The sequence below is a fragment of the Drosophila takahashii genome, unplaced genomic scaffold (assembly GCF_030179915.1).
Source record: "Drosophila takahashii strain IR98-3 E-12201 unplaced genomic scaffold, DtakHiC1v2 scaffold_15, whole genome shotgun sequence".
In the NCBI taxonomy this organism is placed as follows: domain Eukaryota; kingdom Metazoa; phylum Arthropoda; class Insecta; order Diptera; family Drosophilidae; genus Drosophila; species Drosophila takahashii.
Window position 1 is genome coordinate 33,588 of NW_027221668.1, and position 19,167 is coordinate 52,754.

The 19,167-nt window shown below is 31.8% G+C and overlaps 1 long non-coding RNA gene and 4 other non-coding genes across 7 annotated transcripts; all 5 read left to right on the forward strand.

Annotated features, from left to right (window-relative positions):
* The first annotated feature begins 15 nt into the window (after positions 1-15).
* Positions 16-13,525, forward strand: LOC138914234 (uncharacterized). 3 transcript variants are annotated; one of them, XR_011420094.1, is made up of 2 exons: positions 16-637; positions 13,422-13,525. It is a non-coding gene; the product is annotated as an uncharacterized lncRNA (long non-coding RNA). The 3 variants fall into 3 exon arrangements; XR_011420095.1 differs by lacking the exon at positions 16-637 and adding an exon at positions 1,191-1,238; XR_011420096.1 differs by lacking the exon at positions 16-637 and adding an exon at positions 1,204-1,293.
* On the forward strand, positions 4,706-6,700 carry LOC138914238 (small subunit ribosomal RNA). The gene has a single exon (XR_011420099.1). It is a non-coding gene; the product is annotated as a small subunit ribosomal RNA (ribosomal RNA).
* Positions 7,322-7,500, forward strand: LOC138914247 (5.8S ribosomal RNA). The gene has a single exon (XR_011420108.1). It is a non-coding gene; the product is annotated as a 5.8S ribosomal RNA (ribosomal RNA).
* LOC138914241 (large subunit ribosomal RNA) lies at positions 7,899-11,855 on the forward strand. Its single transcript, XR_011420102.1, has one exon. It is a non-coding gene; the product is annotated as a large subunit ribosomal RNA (ribosomal RNA).
* Positions 13,526-17,049: 3,524 nt separating the features above from the next.
* Positions 17,050-19,044, forward strand: LOC138914239 (small subunit ribosomal RNA). The gene has a single exon (XR_011420100.1). It is a non-coding gene; the product is annotated as a small subunit ribosomal RNA (ribosomal RNA).
* The last annotated feature ends 123 nt before the right edge of the window (positions 19,045-19,167 follow it).

Consider the following 19,167-nt stretch of genomic DNA (forward strand, 5'->3'; position numbering starts at 1 on the left):
GTTATATGAATATGGGAAAAATGATAAGTTCTAGTATGGATATGAAAAAATATTGAGTTATATGGATATTAAAGAAATAATAAGTTCTAGTATGGATATGGAATAAAATGAGTTATATAGATATGGCAAAAAATTTAATGTTCTAGTATGGATATGAAAAAAATTAGTTATATGAATATGGGAAAATTTATAAGTTCTAGTATGGATATGGGAAAAATAATAAGTTCTAGTATGGATATAAAAAAATATTGAGTTATATGGATATTAAAGAAATAATAAGTTCTAGTATGGATATGGAAAAAAATTAGTTATATTGATATGCTAAATAATGAGTTATATGCATATGGGAAAAATACTAAGTTGTAGTATGGATATGGGAAGAATACTGAGTTCTAGTATGGATATGGGAAAAATAATCAGTTCTAGTATGGATATGAAAAAATATTGAGTTTTATGGATATTGAAGAGATAATAAGCTCTAGTATGGATATGGAAAAAATTAATTATATTGTAATAGTAAATAATAAGTTATATGGATATAGGAAGAAAATTAGGTTCTAGTATGGATATGAAAAAAATTAGTTCTATGGATATGGGAAAAATAAAAAGTTCTGGTATGGATATGGAAAAATATTAAGTTATATGGATATTAAAGAAATAATAAGTTCTAGTATGGATATGGAATAAAATGAGTTATATTGATATGTCAAAAATATATTGTTCTTGTATGTATATGAAAAAAATTATTTTTATGTATATGTGAAAATTTTTAAGTTCTAGTATGGATATGGGAAAAATAATAAGTTCTAGTATGGATATGAAAAAATATTGAGTTATATGAATATTAAAGAAATAATAAGTTCTAGTATGAATATGGAAAAAATTATTATATTGATATGGTAAATAATGATTTATATGGATATGGAAAAAATACTAAGTTCTAGTATGGATATGGGAAAATACTGAGTTCTAGTATGGATATGGGAAAAATAATCAGTTCTAGTATGGATATGAAAAAATATTGAGTTTTATGGATATTGAAGAGATAATAAGCTCTAGTATGGATATGGAAAAAATTAATTATATTGTAATGGTAAATAATAAGTTATATGGATATAGGAAGAATATTAAGTTCTAGTATGGATATGAAAAAAATTAGTTCTATGGATATGGAAAAATAAAAAGTTCTGATGGATATGGAAAAATATTAAGTTATATGGATATTAAAGAAATAATAAGTTCTAGTATGGATATGGAATAAAATGAGTTATATAGATATGGCAAAAATATAATGTTCTAGTATGGATATGAAAAAAATTAGTTATATGAATATGGGAAAATTTATATTCTAGTATGGATATGGAAAAAGAATAAGTTCTAGTATGGATATGAAAAAATATATTATATGGATATTAAAGAAAATAATAAATAGTATGGAATAAAAAAAATATTATTTATAAATATGGCTAGATTTATATGGATATGGTGGCATCAGTACGAAATATGCCCAATTTACATTACGATATGTGATATATAGGCATATAGATTATATAAATGATATGCGATATGGAAATAATATTATATTTTCATATATGGATATGGATAAATATAATACGGCATATAGATTATTATTTTATATTGATATGGCAAATAAAGAAATTACTTGAATATGGAAATAAAAGAAGTTATATTGATATGGAAAAAATAATGAGTCATATAGATATGTTGGCATCAGTACGAAATATGCCCAATTTACATACACCGGGGCCGCAGTACGAAAAATACCCAATATTTAGACGTCGTGGCCAAAAACATATATAGGGAGGCAGTGCTCGCCGACCGGCCGTATTGTTCAAAATTTATGTTTATCATATTATTTTGGCAATGCTATATATAAATGATATCTTATACATATAATTCAATTATAGCGATATGGAAATACCATATTATATGTATAAAGAAAAAAAATGTATAATAAAATATACATTGACATACAAATATGGCTAGTTGTATGGATATGCCGTATTCATTATATGGATACGGCATATAGATTATATAAATATGACCAAAAAATATTTTATATTGATATGGCAAATAAAGAAATTACTTGAATATGGAAATAAAAGAAGTTATATTGATATGGAAGAAAATAATGAGTCATATAGATATGTTGGCATCAGTACGAAATATGCCCAATTTACATACACCGGGGCCGCAGTACGAAAAATACCCAATATTTAGACGTCGTGGCCAAAAACATATATAGGGAGGCAGTGCTCGCCGACCGGCCGTATTGTTCAAAATTTATGTTTATCATATTATTTTGGCAATGCTATATATAAATGATATCTTATACATATAATTCAATTATAGCGATATGGAAATACCATATTATATGTATAAAGAAAAAAAATGTATAATAAAATATACATTGACATACAAATATGGCTAGTTGTATGGATATGCCGTATTCATTATATGGATACGGCATATAGATTATATAAATATGACCAAAAAATATTTTATATTGATATGGCAAATAAAGAAATTACTTGAATATGGAAATAAAAGAAGTTATATTGATATGGAAGAAAATAATGAGTCATATAGATATGTTGGCATCAGTACGAAATATGCCCAATTTACATACACCGGGGCCGCAGTACGAAAAATACCCAATATTTAGACGTCGTGGCCAAAAACATATATAGGGAGGCAGTGCTCGCCGACCGGCCGTATTGTTCAAAATTTATGTTTATCATATTATTTTGGCAATGCTATATATAAATGATATCTTATACATATAATTCAATTATAGCGATATGGAAATACCATATTATATGTATAAAGAAAAAAAATGTATAATAAAATATACATTGACATACAAATATGGCTAGTTGTATGGATATGCCGTATTCATTATATGGATACGGCATATAGATTATATAAATATGACCAAAAAATATTTTATATTGATATGGCAAATAAAGAAATTACTTGAATATGGAAATAAAAGAAGTTATATTGATATGGAAGAAAATAATGAGTCATATAGATATGTTGGCATCAGTACGAAATATGCCCAATTTACATACACCGGGGCCGCAGTACGAAAAATACCCAATATTTAGACGTCGTGGCCAAAAACATATATAGGGAGGCAGTGCTCGCCGACCGGCCGTATTGTTCAAAATTTATGTTTATCATATTATTTTGGCAATGCTATATATAAATGATATCTTATACATATAATTCAATTATAGCGATATGGAAATACCATATTATATGTATAAAGAAAAAAAATGTATAATAAAATATACATTGACATACAAATATGGCTAGTTGTATGGATATGCCGTATTCATTATATGGATACGGCATATAGATTATATGGATATGACCAAAAAATAATTCATAAAGAAATTATATGAATATGGCAGAAATAATTGGTTATATTAATATGATCAAATAATACTTTATATAAAAAAGTGAATATCTTTGGTTGGGTGGCAAAGAGAATTAAATATGCCCGATATATAGACGTCGTGGCCAAAAACTACTATAGGGTGAAGTGCTTGTCTGTTGGTCTATATATATACATATAATATTTTATGCGTACACATTATTATTATAGATAGTTAATATCTATCGTATGGGTGGCAAACGGAATTAAATAATTTCGATATTTAGACGTCGTGGCCAAAAACTACTATAGGATGGTCAGTGGTTGTCCACCAATTAATTATTGAACAAACCATATGAATATCATATGCTGTTGTCAATATAATGTATATCAATAATAATAAAAAATAAGGATGGTACAGTAAGTAGTCCATCTACTATTGAACAAAATATATTATAATATATACTTTTGTTATCAATAGAACAACATATATTAAAATCAAAATATTATCCGTATAAATTTGTTTCTTAAATGAAATTAAGACTTGGCTACGCGGTTAATATTATAAACCCATGATAATAAGGTGAAACAGAGGTCAAGTTTCTATTATATATAGAATAACAAATTGTTTCCGACTTTTATCGTTAATCTTTGGTGGCAGGTATATATGATAATTTATATTAAATTATTATATCCCCTGTCGTTTGGGCACAGAGTATCGCTTGCCGGTACAATGTGTTTACAAAAAGCATTATAATAAAATATAATTGCAATATTAGTGATCAAAATAATTTCATATGCGCTCGGTTTTATATCATATATTACCAGAGAGTTATATGGAAAAGATAAATTTTAAATTTATCATCAAAATGCAAATGATTTAACTCAATATTTATATTGGTTAAACAAAAATTGTACATGTGTGGATACAATAATTATGTATGTTGAACAAAAATGATATTTTAGAATGAAATATGTATATATAATATAATAAAAACTTATAGAAAGAACAATATATATTGAAAATTGTGTTATAAAAAAGTTGTACTTTTTCTTTAACATCAATTATAAACTTGTTATATTAGTGGCGAAACAAGTAAAAATTAAAGAACGTATACGAATGCCATATAAAAATGGCCGTATTCGAATTAAAATAGAATTATTTCACAAAGCAAAAAAAAAATATTGAATTAAAATCAATATTTAAGAAAAACCGAACATATAAAATGGAAATAAAATCTATTATATTTATATTACTAATTTCTATTCAAAAAATATGAATGAAATATGAACGAAAACATTATTCTGGTTGATCCTGCCAGTAGTTATATGCTTGTCTCAAAGATTAAGCCATGCATGTCTAAGTACACACGAATTAAAAGTGAAACCGCAAAAGGCTCATTATATCAGTTATGGTTCCTTAGATCGTTAACAGTTACTTGGATAACTGTGGTAATTCTAGAGCTAATACATGCAATTAAAACATGAACCTTATGGGACATGTGCTTTTATTAGGCTAAAACCAAGCGATCGCAAGATCGTTATATTGGTTGAACTCTAGATAACATGCAGATCGTATGGTCTTGTACCGACGACAGATCTTTCAAATGTCTGCCCTATCAACTTTTGATGGTAGTATCTAGGACTACCATGGTTGCAACGGGTAACGGGGAATCAGGGTTCGATTCCGGAGAGGGAGCCTGAGAAACGGCTACCACATCTAAGGAAGGCAGCAGGCGCGTAAATTACCCACTCCCAGCTCGGGGAGGTAGTGACGAAAAATAACAATACAGGACTCATATCCGAGGCCCTGTAATTGGAATGAGTACACTTTAAATCCTTTAACAAGGACCAATTGGAGGGCAAGTCTGGTGCCAGCAGCCGCGGTAATTCCAGCTCCAATAGCGTATATTAAAGTTGTTGCGGTTAAAACGTTCGTAGTTGAACTTGTGCTTCATACGGGTAGTACAACTTACAATTGTGGTTAGTACTATACCTTTATGTATGTAAGCGTATTACCGGTGGAGTTCTTATATGTGTTTAAATACTTGTATTTTTTCATATGTTCCTCCTATTTAAAAACCTGCATTAGTGCTCTTAAACGAGTGTTATTGTGGGCCGGTACAATTACTTTGAACAAATTAGAGTGCTTAAAGCAGGCTTCAAATGCCTGAATATTCTGTGCATGGGATAATGAAATAAGACCTCTGTTCTGCTTTCATTGGTTTTCAGATCAAGAGGTAATGATTAATAGAAGCAGTTTGGGGGCATTAGTATTACGACGCGAGAGGTGAAATTCTTGGACCGTCGTAAGACTAACTTAAGCGAAAGCATTTGCCAAAGATGTTTTCATTAATCAAGAACGAAAGTTAGAGGTTCGAAGGCGATCAGATACCGCCCTAGTTCTAACCATAAACGATGCCAGCTAGCAATTGGGTGTAGCTACTTTTATGGCTCTCTCAGTCGCTTCCCGGGAAACCAAAGCTTTTGGGCTCCGGGGGAAGTATGGTTGCAAAGCTGAAACTTAAAGGAATTGACGGAAGGGCACCACCAGGAGTGGAGCCTGCGGCTTAATTTGACTCAACACGGGAAAACTTACCAGGTCCGAACATAAGTGTGTAAGACAGATTGATAGCTCTTTCTCGAATCTATGGGTGGTGGTGCATGGCCGTTCTTAGTTCGTGGAGTGATTTGTCTGGTTAATTCCGATAACGAACGAGACTCAAATATATTAAATAGATATCTTCAGGATTATGGTGTTGAAGCTTATATAGCCTTCATTCATGGTGGCAGTAAAATGTTTATTGTGTTTGAATGTGTTTATATAAGTGGAGCCGTACCTGTTGGTTTGTCCCATTATAAGGACACTAGCTTCTTAAATGGACAAATTGCGTCTAGCAATAATGAGATTGAGCAATAACAGGTCTGTGATGCCCTTAGATGTCCTGGGCTGCACGCGCGCTACAATGAAAGTATCAACGTGTATTTCCTAGACCGAGAGGTCCGGGTAAACCGCTGAACCACTTTCATGCTTGGGATTGTGAACTGAAACTGTTCACATGAACTTGGAATTCCCAGTAAGTGTGAGTCATTAACTCGCATTGATTACGTCCCTGCCCTTTGTACACACCGCCCGTCGCTACTACCGATTGAATTATTTAGTGAGGTCTCCGGACGTGATCACTGTGACGCCTTGTGTGTTACGGTTGTTTCGCAAAAGTTGACCGAACTTGATTATTTAGAGGAAGTAAAAGTCGTAACAAGGTTTCCGTAGGTGAACCTGCGGAAGGATCATTATTGTATAATATCCTTACCGTTAATAAAAAAATTTGTTAATACAAATTTAATACAAATTACCAATATATATATATATACATAATAATTATAATAATAATTATACCAAAAATATGATCTTAAAAGTAAAAGATCAAATAAATGTCGAACAAGCAAATCGAAATATTGTAATAATATAATATTATTACAAATAAATTAAATAGAAACAAGCATAAAATTCGAACAAGCAAATCGAATTATTAATATAATAAAATATATTTTATATATTTATTATAAACTTTTGTGTGTATATGGACCATAATATACACGCGTTGCGAGATGTATTGGCCAACTAATTTGATGATGATCATACATTGGATAATGCAACAACCTAAAATATACAATGTTGTACCTGGTTTCAGGTTAATGTTTTATATAAAATTATCAATATATATTAACAAACAAATGCCATTACAAATAATACTTTGATATATATTGTTTATATAAAACTAAGACATTTCGCAGCATTTATTTTAGGTATATAAATACATTTATTGAAGGAATTGATATATGCCAGTAAAATGGTGTATTTTTAATTTCTTTCAATAAAAACATATTTGACCAAATTTAAAACCAATATTATAAAACTCTAAGCGGTGGATCACTCGGCTCATGGGTCGATGAAGAACGCAGCAAACTGTGCGTCATCGTGTGAACTGCAGGACACATGAACATCGACATTTTGAACGCATATCGCAGTCCATGCTGTTATGTACTTTAATTAATTTTATAGTGCTGCTTGGACTACATATGGTTGAGGGTTGTAAGACTATGCTAATTAAGTTGTTTATACAAATTTTATAATAAAATTTTATAAGCATATGGTATATTATTGGATAAAAATAATTTAATTATTCTATTCATAATATTAACAAATATATGAAAAACATTATCTCACAATAGTAATTAAACTTTGAGAAAAACGAAGAGGAATATTTTCTTTTTCAATCAAATAATACTGAGAAATGTCTAGCATAAAATATTATCTAGAATTGTCTCTTATTAATGATTTGAAATATGAAAAACGTTGACAATATTATTATTCTTCGTTAATTCGTTACAAATAAATGCCATTAATATATATATACGTCAGCTTTAAACGAATTTAATAAAATGTTTTATCATTATATATAAAGAATTAATTGCAAATAAAAGTTATATACAACCTCAACTCATATGGGACTACCCCCTGAATTTAAGCATATTAATTAGGGGAGGAAAAGAAACTAACAAGGATTTTCTTAGTAGCGGCGAGCGAAAAGAAATCAGTTCAGCACTAAGTCACTTTGTCTATATGGCAAATGTGAGATGCAGTGTATGGAGCGTCAATATTCTAGTATGAGAAATTAACGATTTAAGTCCTTCTTAAATGAGGCCATTTACCCATAGAGGGTGCCAGGCCCGTATAACGTTAATGATTACTAGATGATGTTTCCAAAGAGTCGTGTTGCTTGATAGTGCAGCACTAAGTGGGTGGTAAACTCCATCTAAAACTAAATATAACCATGAGACCGATAGTAAACAAGTACCGTGAGGGAAAGTTGAAAAGAACTCTGAATAGAGAGTTAAACAGTACGTGAAACTGCTTAGAGGTTAAGCCCGATGAACCTGAATATCCGTTATGGAAAATTCATCATTAAAATTGTAATATTTAAACAATATTATGATAATAGTGTGCATTTTTTCCATATAAGGACATTGTAATCTATTAGCATACCAAATTTATCATAAAATATAACTTATAGTTTATTCAAATTAAATTGCTTGCATTTTAACACAGAATAAATGTTATTAATTTGATAAAGTGCTGATAGATTTATATGAATACAGTGCGTTAATTTTTCGGAATTATATAATGGCATGATTATCATTGATTTTTGTGTTTATTATATGCACTTGTAGGATTAACAATGCGAAAGATTCAGGATACCTTCGGGACCCGTCTTGAAACACGGACCAAGGAGTCTAACATATGTGCAAGTTATTGGGATATAAACCTAATAGCGTAATTAACTTGACTAATAATGGGATTAGTTTTTTAACTATTTATAGCTAATTAACACAATCCCGGGGCGTTCTATATAGTTATGTATAATGATATTTATATTATTTATGCCTCTAACTGGAACGTACCTTGAGCATATATGCTGTGACCCGAAAGATGGTGAACTATACTTGATCAGGTTGAAGTCAGGGGAAACCCTGATGGAAGACCGAAACAGTTCTGACGTGCAAATCGATTGTCAGAATTGAGTATAGGGGCGAAAGACCAATCGAACCATCTAGTAGCTGGTTCCTTCCGAAGTTTCCCTCAGGATAGCTGGTGCATTTTAATATTATATAAAATAATCTTATCTGGTAAAGCGAATGATTAGAGGCCTTAGGGTCGAAACGATCTTAACCTATTCTCAAACTTTAAATGGGTAAGAACCTTAACTTTCTTGATATGAAGTTTAAGGTTATGATATAATGTGCCCAGTGGGCCACTTTTGGTAAGCAGAACTGGCGCTGTGGGATGAACCAAACGTAATGTTACGGTGCCCAAATTAACAACTCATGCAGATACCATGAAAGGCGTTGGTTGCTTAAAACAGCAGGACGGTGATCATGGAAGTCGAAATCCGCTAAGGAGTGTGTAACAACTCACCTGCCGAAGCAACTAGCCCTTAAAATGGATGGCGCTTAAGTTGTATACCTATACATTACCGCTAAAGTAGATGATTTATATTACTTGTGATATAAATTTTGAAACTTTAGTGAGTAGGAAGGTACAATGGTATGCGTAGAAGTGTTTGGCGTAAGCCTGCATGGAGCTGCCATTGGTACAGATCTTGGTGGTAGTAGCAAATAATCGAATGAGACCTTGGAGGACTGAAGTGGAGAAGGGTTTCGTGTGAACAGTGGTTGATCACGAGTTAGTCGGTCCTAAGTTCAAGGCGAAAGCCGAAAATTTTCAAGTAAAACCAAAAACGCAATATATACAAATCAAGCTAATATAATATACTTGAATAATTTTGAACGAAAGGGAATACGGTTCCAATTCCGTAACCTGTTGAGTATCCGTTTGTTATTAAATATGGGCCTCGTGCTCATCCTGGCAACAGGAACGACCATAAAGAAGCCGTCGAGAGATATCGGAAGAGTTTTCTTTTCTGTTTTATAGCCGTACTACCATGGAAGTCTTTCGCAGAGAGATATGGTAGATGGGCTAGAAGAGCATGACATATACTGTTGTGTCGATATTTTCTCCTCGGACCTTGAAAATTTATGGTGGGGACACGCAAACTTCTCAACAGGCCGTACCAATATCCGCAGCTGGTCTCCAAGGTGAAGAGTCTCTAGTCGATAGAATAATGTAGGTAAGGGAAGTCGGCAAATTAGATCCGTAACTTCGGGATAAGGATTGGCTCTGAAGATTGAGATAGTCGGGCTTGATTGGGAAACAATAACATGGTTTATGTGCTCGTTCTGGGTAAATAGAGTTTCTAGCATTTATGTTAGTTACTTGTTCCCCGGATAGTTAGTTACGTAGCCAATTGTGGAACTTTCTTGCTAAAATTTTTAAGAATACTAATTGGGTCAAACCAATTAGTTCTTATTAATTATAACGATTATCAATTAACAATCAATTCAGAACTGGCACGGACTTGGGGAATCCGACTGTCTAATTAAAACAAAGCATTGTGATGGCCCTAGCGGGTGTTGACACAATGTGATTTCTGCCCAGTGCTCTGAATGTCAAAGTGAAGAAATTCAAGTAAGCGCGGGTCAACGGCGGGAGTAACTATGACTCTCTTAAGGTAGCCAAATGCCTCGTCATCTAATTAGTGACGCGCATGAATGGATTAACGAGATTCCTACTGTCCCTATCTACTATCTAGCGAAACCACAGCCAAGGGAACGGGCTTGGAATAATTAGCGGGGAAAGAAGACCCTTTTGAGCTTGACTCTAATCTGGCAGTGTAAGGAGACATAAGAGGTGTAGAATAAGTGGGAGATATTAGACTTCGGTTTGGTATCGTCAATGAAATACCACTACTCTTATTGTTTCCTTACTTACTTGATTAAATGGAACGTGTATCATTTCCTAGCCATTATACGGATATATTTATTATATCTTATGGTATTGGGTTTTGATGCAAGCTTCTTGATCAAAGTATCACGAGTTTGTTATATAATCGCAAACAAATTCTTTAATAAAACGGTGCATTTATGTATTTTTGATTTGAAAATTTGGTATAACTCCAATTACTCAGGTATGATCCAATTCAAGGACATTGCCAGGTAGGGAGTTTGACTGGGGCGGTACATCTCTCAAATAATAACGGAGGTGTCCCAAGGCCAGCTCAGTGCGGACAGAAACCACACATAGAGCAAAAGGGCAAATGCTGACTTGATCTCGGTGTTCAGTACACACAGGGACAGCAAAAGCTCGGCCTATCGATCCTTTTGGTTTAAAGAGTTTTTAACAAGAGGTGTCAGAAAAGTTACCATAGGGATAACTGGCTTGTGGCGGCCAAGCGTTCATAGCGACGTCGCTTTTTGATCCTTCGATGTCGGCTCTTCCTATCATTGTGAAGCAAAATTCACCAAGCGTTGGATTGTTCACCCATGCAAGGGAACGTGAGCTGGGTTTAGACCGTCGTGAGACAGGTTAGTTTTACCCTACTAATGACAAAACGTTGTTGCGACAGCATTCCTGCGTAGTACGAGAGGAACCGCAGGTACGGACCAATGGCACAATACTTGTTCGAGCGAACAGTGGTATGACGCTACGTCCGTTGGATTATGCCTGAACGCCTCTAAGGTCGTATCCGTGCTGGACTGCAATGATAAATAAGGGGCAATTTGCATTGTATGGCTTCTAAACCATTTAAAGTTTATAATTTACTTTATAAACGACAATGGATGTGATGCCAATGTAATTTGTAACATAGTAAATTGGGAGGATCTTCGATCACCTGATGCCGCGCTAGTTACATATAAAAGCATTATTTAATACAATGACAAAGCCTAGAATCAATTGTAAACGACTTTTGTAACAGGCAAGGTGTTGTAAGTGGTTGAGCAGCTGCCATACTGCGATCCACTGAAGCTTATCCTTTGCTTGATGATTCGATAATAAACATAAATTTAATTGTGTTTATTTTGTTTGGCTTTTTTAAGTCAGAATATATATATATATAAAATATATATATATAAAATAATAATTATATTTAAATAAATTTTATTTAAATATATTTAACAATGGTAGCCATATGTATCGTCATCCTATTAGTGACGCGTATAAAAATATTCTAAGTCCGAACATGCAAATAAGAGACATATGCAAGTATATGTACTTCTTAAGGTAGCCAACTGAATCGTCATCCTATTAGTGACGTGTATACAAATATTCTAAGTCCGAACATACAAGTAAGAGACATATGCAAGTATATGTACCTCTTAAGGTAGCCAACTGAATCGTCATCCTATTAGTGACGCGTATACAAATATTCTAAGTCCGAACATGCAAATAAGAGACATATGCAAGTATATGTACCTCTTAAGGTAGCCAACTGAATCGTCATCCTATTAGTGACGCGTATAAAAATATTCTAAGTCCGAACATGCAAATAAGAGACATATGCAAGTATATGTACCTCTTAAGGTAGCCAACTGAATCGTCATCCTATTAGTGACGTGTATAAAAATATTCTAAGTCCGAACATACAAGTAAGAGACATATGCAAGTATATGTACCTCTTAAGGTAGCCAACTGAATCGTCATCCTATTAGTGACGTGTATAAAAATATTCTAAGTCCGAACATACAAGTAAGAGACATATGCAAGTCAATGTTCCTCTTAAAATAGATGATTGAATCGTCATCCTATTAGTGACGTGTATAAAAATATTCCAAGTCCAAACATGAGTTATATGGATATGAAAATAATATTAAGTTCTAGTATGGATATGAAAAAAATGAGTTATATGGATATGGGAAAAATAACAAGTTCTAGTATGGATATGAAAAAAATGAGTTATGTGGATATGGGAAAAATAATAAGTTCTAGTATGGATATGAAAAAAAAATGAGTTATATGGATATGGAAAAGAATACAGAGTTCTAGTATGGATATGGAAAAATGAGTTATATGAATATGGGAAAAATGATAAGTTCTAGTATGGATATGAAAAAATATTGAGTTATATGGATATTAAAGAAATAATAAGTTCTAGTATGGATATGGAATAAAATGAGTTATATAGATATGGCAAAAAATTTAATGTTCTAGTATGGATATGAAAAAAATTAGTTATATGAATATGGGAAAATTTATAAGTTCTAGTATGGATATGGGAAAAATAATAAGTTCTAGTATGGATATAAAAAAATATTGAGTTATATGGATATTAAAGAAATAATAAGTTCTAGTATGGATATGGAAAAAAATTAGTTATATTGATATGCTAAATAATGAGTTATATGCATATGGGAAAAATACTAAGTTGTAGTATGGATATGGGAAGAATACTGAGTTCTAGTATGGATATGGGAAAAATAATCAGTTCTAGTATGGATATGAAAAAATATTGAGTTTTATGGATATTGAAGAGATAATAAGCTCTAGTATGGATATGGAAAAAATTAATTATATTGTAATAGTAAATAATAAGTTATATGGATATAGGAAGAAAATTAGGTTCTAGTATGGATATGAAAAAAATTAGTTCTATGGATATGGGAAAAATAAAAAGTTCTGGTATGGATATGGAAAAATATTAAGTTATATGGATATTAAAGAAATAATAAGTTCTAGTATGGATATGGAATAAAATGAGTTATATAGATATGGCAAAAATATAATGTTCTAGTATGGATATGAAAAAAATTAGTTATATGAATATGGGAAAATTTATAAGTTCTAGTATGGATATGGGAAAAAGAATAAGTTCTAGTATGGATATGAAAAAATATTGAGTTATATGAATATTAAAGAAATAATAAGTTCTAGTATGAATATGGAAAAATATTATTTATATTGATATGGTAAATAATGATTTATATGGATATGGGATAAATACTAAATTCTAGTATGGATATGGAAAAATACGAGTTATATGGATATGGGAAAAATAATAAGTTCAAGTATGGATATGAAAAAAATATAGTTTTATGGATATTGAAGAGATATAAGCTCTAGTATGGATATGGAAAAAATTAATTTATATTGTAATGTAATAATAAGTTATATTGGATATGGAAAAATATTAAGTTCTAGTATGGATATGAAAAAAATTAGTTCTATGGATATGGAAAAATAAAAAGTTCTGGTATGGATATGGAAAAATATTAAGTTATATGGATATTAAAGAAATAATAAGTTCTAGTATGGATATGGAATAAAATGAGTTATATAGATATGGCAAAAATATAATGTTTAGTATGATATGAAAAAATTTAGTATATGAATATGGGAAATTTATAAGTTCTAGTATGGATATGGAAAAGAATAAGTTTAGTATGATATGAAAAAATATTGAGTTATATGGATATTAAAGAAATAATAAGTTCTAGTATGAATATGGAAAAATATTATTTATATTGATATGGTAAATAATGATTTATATGGATATGGGATAAATACTAAATTATATGTGGATATGAAAAAAGAGTTATATGGATATGGGAAAAATAATAAGTTCATATGGATATGGAAAAAATTAGTTTAATATTATTATGGAAAAAAAATTAATTATATTGATATGGAAGAAAAAATGAGTAATATAGATATGTTGGCATCAGTACGAAATATGCCCAATTTACATACACCGGGGCCGCAGTACGAAAAATACCCAATATTTAGACGTCGTGGCCAAAAACATATATAGGGAGGCAGTGCTCGCCGACCGGCCGTATTGTTCAAAATTTATGTTTATCATATTATTTTGGCAATGCTATATATAAATGATATCTTATACATATAATTCAATTATAGCGATATGGAAATACCATATTATATGTATAAAGAAAAAAAATGTATAATAAAATATACATTGACATACAAATATGGCTAGTTGTATGGATATGCCGTATTCATTATATGGATACGGCATATAGATTATATAAATATGACCAAAAAATATTTTATATTGATATGGCAAATAAAGAAATTACTTGAATATGGAAATAAAAGAAGTTATATTGATATGGAAGAAAATAATGAGTCATATAGATATGTTGGCATCAGTACGAAATATGCCCAATTTACATACACCGGGGCCGCAGTACGAAAAATACCCAATATTTAGACGTCGTGGCCAAAAACATATATAGGGAGGCAGTGCTCGCCGACCGGCCGTATTGTTCAAAATTTATGTTTATCATATTATTTTGGCAATGCTATATATAAATGATATCTTATACATATAATTCAATTATAGCGATATGGAAATACCATATTATATGTATAAAGAAAAAAAATGTATAATAAAATATACATTGACATACAAATATGGCTAGTTGTATGGATATGCCGTATTCATTATATGGATACGGCATATAGATTATATAAATATGACCAAAAAATATTTTATATTGATATGGCAAATAAAGAAATTACTTGAATATGGAAATAAAAGAAGTTATATTGATATGGAAGAAAATAATGAGTCATATAGATATGTTGGCATCAGTACGAAATATGCCCAATTTACATACACCGGGGCCGCAGTACGAAAAATACCCAATATTTAGACGTCGTGGCCAAAAACATATATAGGGAGGCAGTGCTCGCCGACCGGCCGTATTGTTCAAAATTTATGTTTATCATATTATTTTGGCAATGCTATATATAAATGATATCTTATACATATAATTCAATTATAGCGATATGGAAATACCATATTATATGTATAAAGAAAAAAAATGTATAATAAAATATACATTGACATACAAATATGGCTAGTTGTATGGATATGCCGTATTCATTATATGGATACGGCATATAGATTATATGGATATGACCAAAAAATAATTCATAAAGAAATTATATGAATATGGCAGAAATAATTGGTTATATTAATATGATCAAATAATACTTTATATAAAAAAGTGAATATCTTTGGTTGGGTGGCAAAGAGAATTAAATATGCCCGATATATAGACGTCGTGGCCAAAAACTACTATAGGGTGAAGTGCTTGTCTGTTGGTCTATATATATACATATAATATTTTATGCGTACACATTATTATTATAGATAGTTAATATCTATCGTATGGGTGGCAAACGGAATTAAATAATTTCGATATTTAGACGTCGTGGCCAAAAACTACTATAGGATGGTCAGTGGTTGTCCACCAATTAATTATTGAACAAACCATATGAATATCATATGCTGTTGTCAATATAATGTATATCAATAATAATAAAAAATAAGGATGGTACAGTAAGTAGTCCATCTACTATTGAACAAAATATATTATAATATATACTTTTGTTATCAATAGAACAACATATATTAAAATCAAAATATTATCCGTATAAATTTGTTTCTTAAATGAAATTAAGACTTGGCTACGCGGTTAATATTATAAACCCATGATAATAAGGTGAAACAGAGGTCAAGTTTCTATTATATATAGAATAACAAATTGTTTCCGACTTTTATCGTTAATCTTTGGTGGCAGGTATATATGATAATTTATATTAAATTATTATATCCCCTGTCGTTTGGGCACAGAGTATCGCTTGCCGGTACAATGTGTTTACAAAAAGCATTATAATAAAATATAATTGCAATATTAGTGATCAAAATAATTTCATATGCGCTCGGTTTTATATCATATATTACCAGAGAGTTATATGGAAAAGATAAATTTTAAATTTATCATCAAAATGCAAATGATTTAACTCAATATTTATATTGGTTAAACAAAAATTGTACATGTGTGGATACAATAATTATGTATGTTGCACAAAAATGATATTTTAGAATGAAATATGTATATATAATATAATAAAAACTTATAGAAAGCACAATATATATTGAAAATTGTGTTATAAAAAAGTTGTACTTTTTCTTTAACATCAATTATAAACTTGTTATATTAGTGGCGAAACAAGTAAAAATTAAAGAACGTATACGAATGCCATATAAAAATGGCCGTATTCGAATTAAAATAGAATTATTTCACAAAGCAAAAAAAAAATATTGAATTAAAATCAATATTTAAGAAAAACCGAACATATAAAATGGAAATAAAATCTATTATATTTATATTACTAATTTCTATTCAAAAAATATGAATGAAATATGAACGAAAACATTATTCTGGTTGATCCTGCCAGTAGTTATATGCTTGTCTCAAAGATTAAGCCATGCATGTCTAAGTACACACGAATTAAAAGTGAAACCGCAAAAGGCTCATTATATCAGTTATGGTTCCTTAGATCGTTAACAGTTACTTGGATAACTGTGGTAATTCTAGAGCTAATACATGCAATTAAAACATGAACCTTATGGGACATGTGCTTTTATTAGGCTAAAACCAAGCGATCGCAAGATCGTTATATTGGTTGAACTCTAGATAACATGCAGATCGTATGGTCTTGTACCGACGACAGATCTTTCAAATGTCTGCCCTATCAACTTTTGATGGTAGTATCTAGGACTACCATGGTTGCAACGGGTAACGGGGAATCAGGGTTCGATTCCGGAGAGGGAGCCTGAGAAACGGCTACCACATCTAAGGAAGGCAGCAGGCGCGTAAATTACCCACTCCCAGCTCGGGGAGGTAGTGACGAAAAATAACAATACAGGACTCATATCCGAGGCCCTGTAATTGGAATGAGTACACTTTAAATCCTTTAACAAGGACCAATTGGAGGGCAAGTCTGGTGCCAGCAGCCGCGGTAATTCCAGCTCCAATAGCGTATATTAAAGTTGTTGCGGTTAAAACGTTCGTAGTTGAACTTGTGCTTCATACGGGTAGTACAACTTACAATTGTGGTTAGTACTATACCTTTATGTATGTAAGCGTATTACCGGTGGAGTTCTTATATGTGTTTAAATACTTGTATTTTTTCATATGTTCCTCCTATTTAAAAACCTGCATTAGTGCTCTTAAACGAGTGTTATTGTGGGCCGGTACAATTACTTTGAACAAATTAGAGTGCTTAAAGCAGGCTTCAAATGCCTGAATATTCTGTGCATGGGATAATGAAATAAGACCTCTGTTCTGCTTTCATTGGTTTTCAGATCAAGAGGTAATGATTAATAGAAGCAGTTTGGGGGCATTAGTATTACGACGCGAGAGGTGAAATTCTTGGACCGTCGTAAGACTAACTTAAGCGAAAGCATTTGCCAAAGATGTTTTCATTAATCAAGAACGAAAGTTAGAGGTTCGAAGGCGATCAGATACCGCCCTAGTTCTAACCATAAACGATGCCAGCTAGCAATTGGGTGTAGCTACTTTTATGGCTCTCTCAGTCGCTTCCCGGGAAACCAAAGCTTTTGGGCTCCGGGGGAAGTATGGTTGCAAAGCTGAAACTTAAAGGAATTGACGGAAGGGCACCACCAGGAGTGGAGCCTGCGGCTTAATTTGACTCAACACGGGAAAACTTACCAGGTCCGAACATAAGTGTGTAAGACAGATTGATAGCTCTTTCTCGAATCTATGGGTGGTGGTGCATGGCCGTTCTTAGTTCGTGGAGTGATTTGTCTGGTTAATTCCGATAACGAACGAGACTCAAATATATTAAATAGATATCTTCAGGATTATGGTGTTGAAGCTTATATAGCCTTCATTCATGGTGGCAGTAAAATGTTTATTGTGTTTGAATGTGTTTATATAAGTGGAGCCGTACCTGTTGGTTTGTCCCATTATAAGGACACTAGCTTCTTAAATGGACAAATTGCGTCTAGCAATAATGAGATTGAGCAATAACAGGTCTGTGATGCCCTTAGATGTCCTGGGCTGCACGCGCGCTACAATGAAAGTATCAACGTGTATTTCCTAGACCGAGAGGTCCGGGTAAACCGCTGAACCACTTTCATGCTTGGGATTGTGAACTGAAACTGTTCACATGAACTTGGAATTCCCAGTAAGTGTGAGTCATTAACTCGCATTGATTACGTCCCTGCCCTTTGTACACACCGCCCGTCGCTACTACCGATTGAATTATTTAGTGAGGTCTCCGGACGTGATCACTGTGACGCCTTGTGTGTTACGGTTGTTTCGCAAAAGTTGACCGAACTTGATTATTTAGAGGAAGTAAAAGTCGTAACAAGGTTTCCGTAGGTGAACCTGCGGAAGGATCATTATTGTATAATATCCTTACCGTTAATAAAAAAATTTGTTAATACAAATTTAATACAAATTACCAATATATATATATATACATAATAATTATAATAATAATTATACCAAAAATATGATCTTAAAAG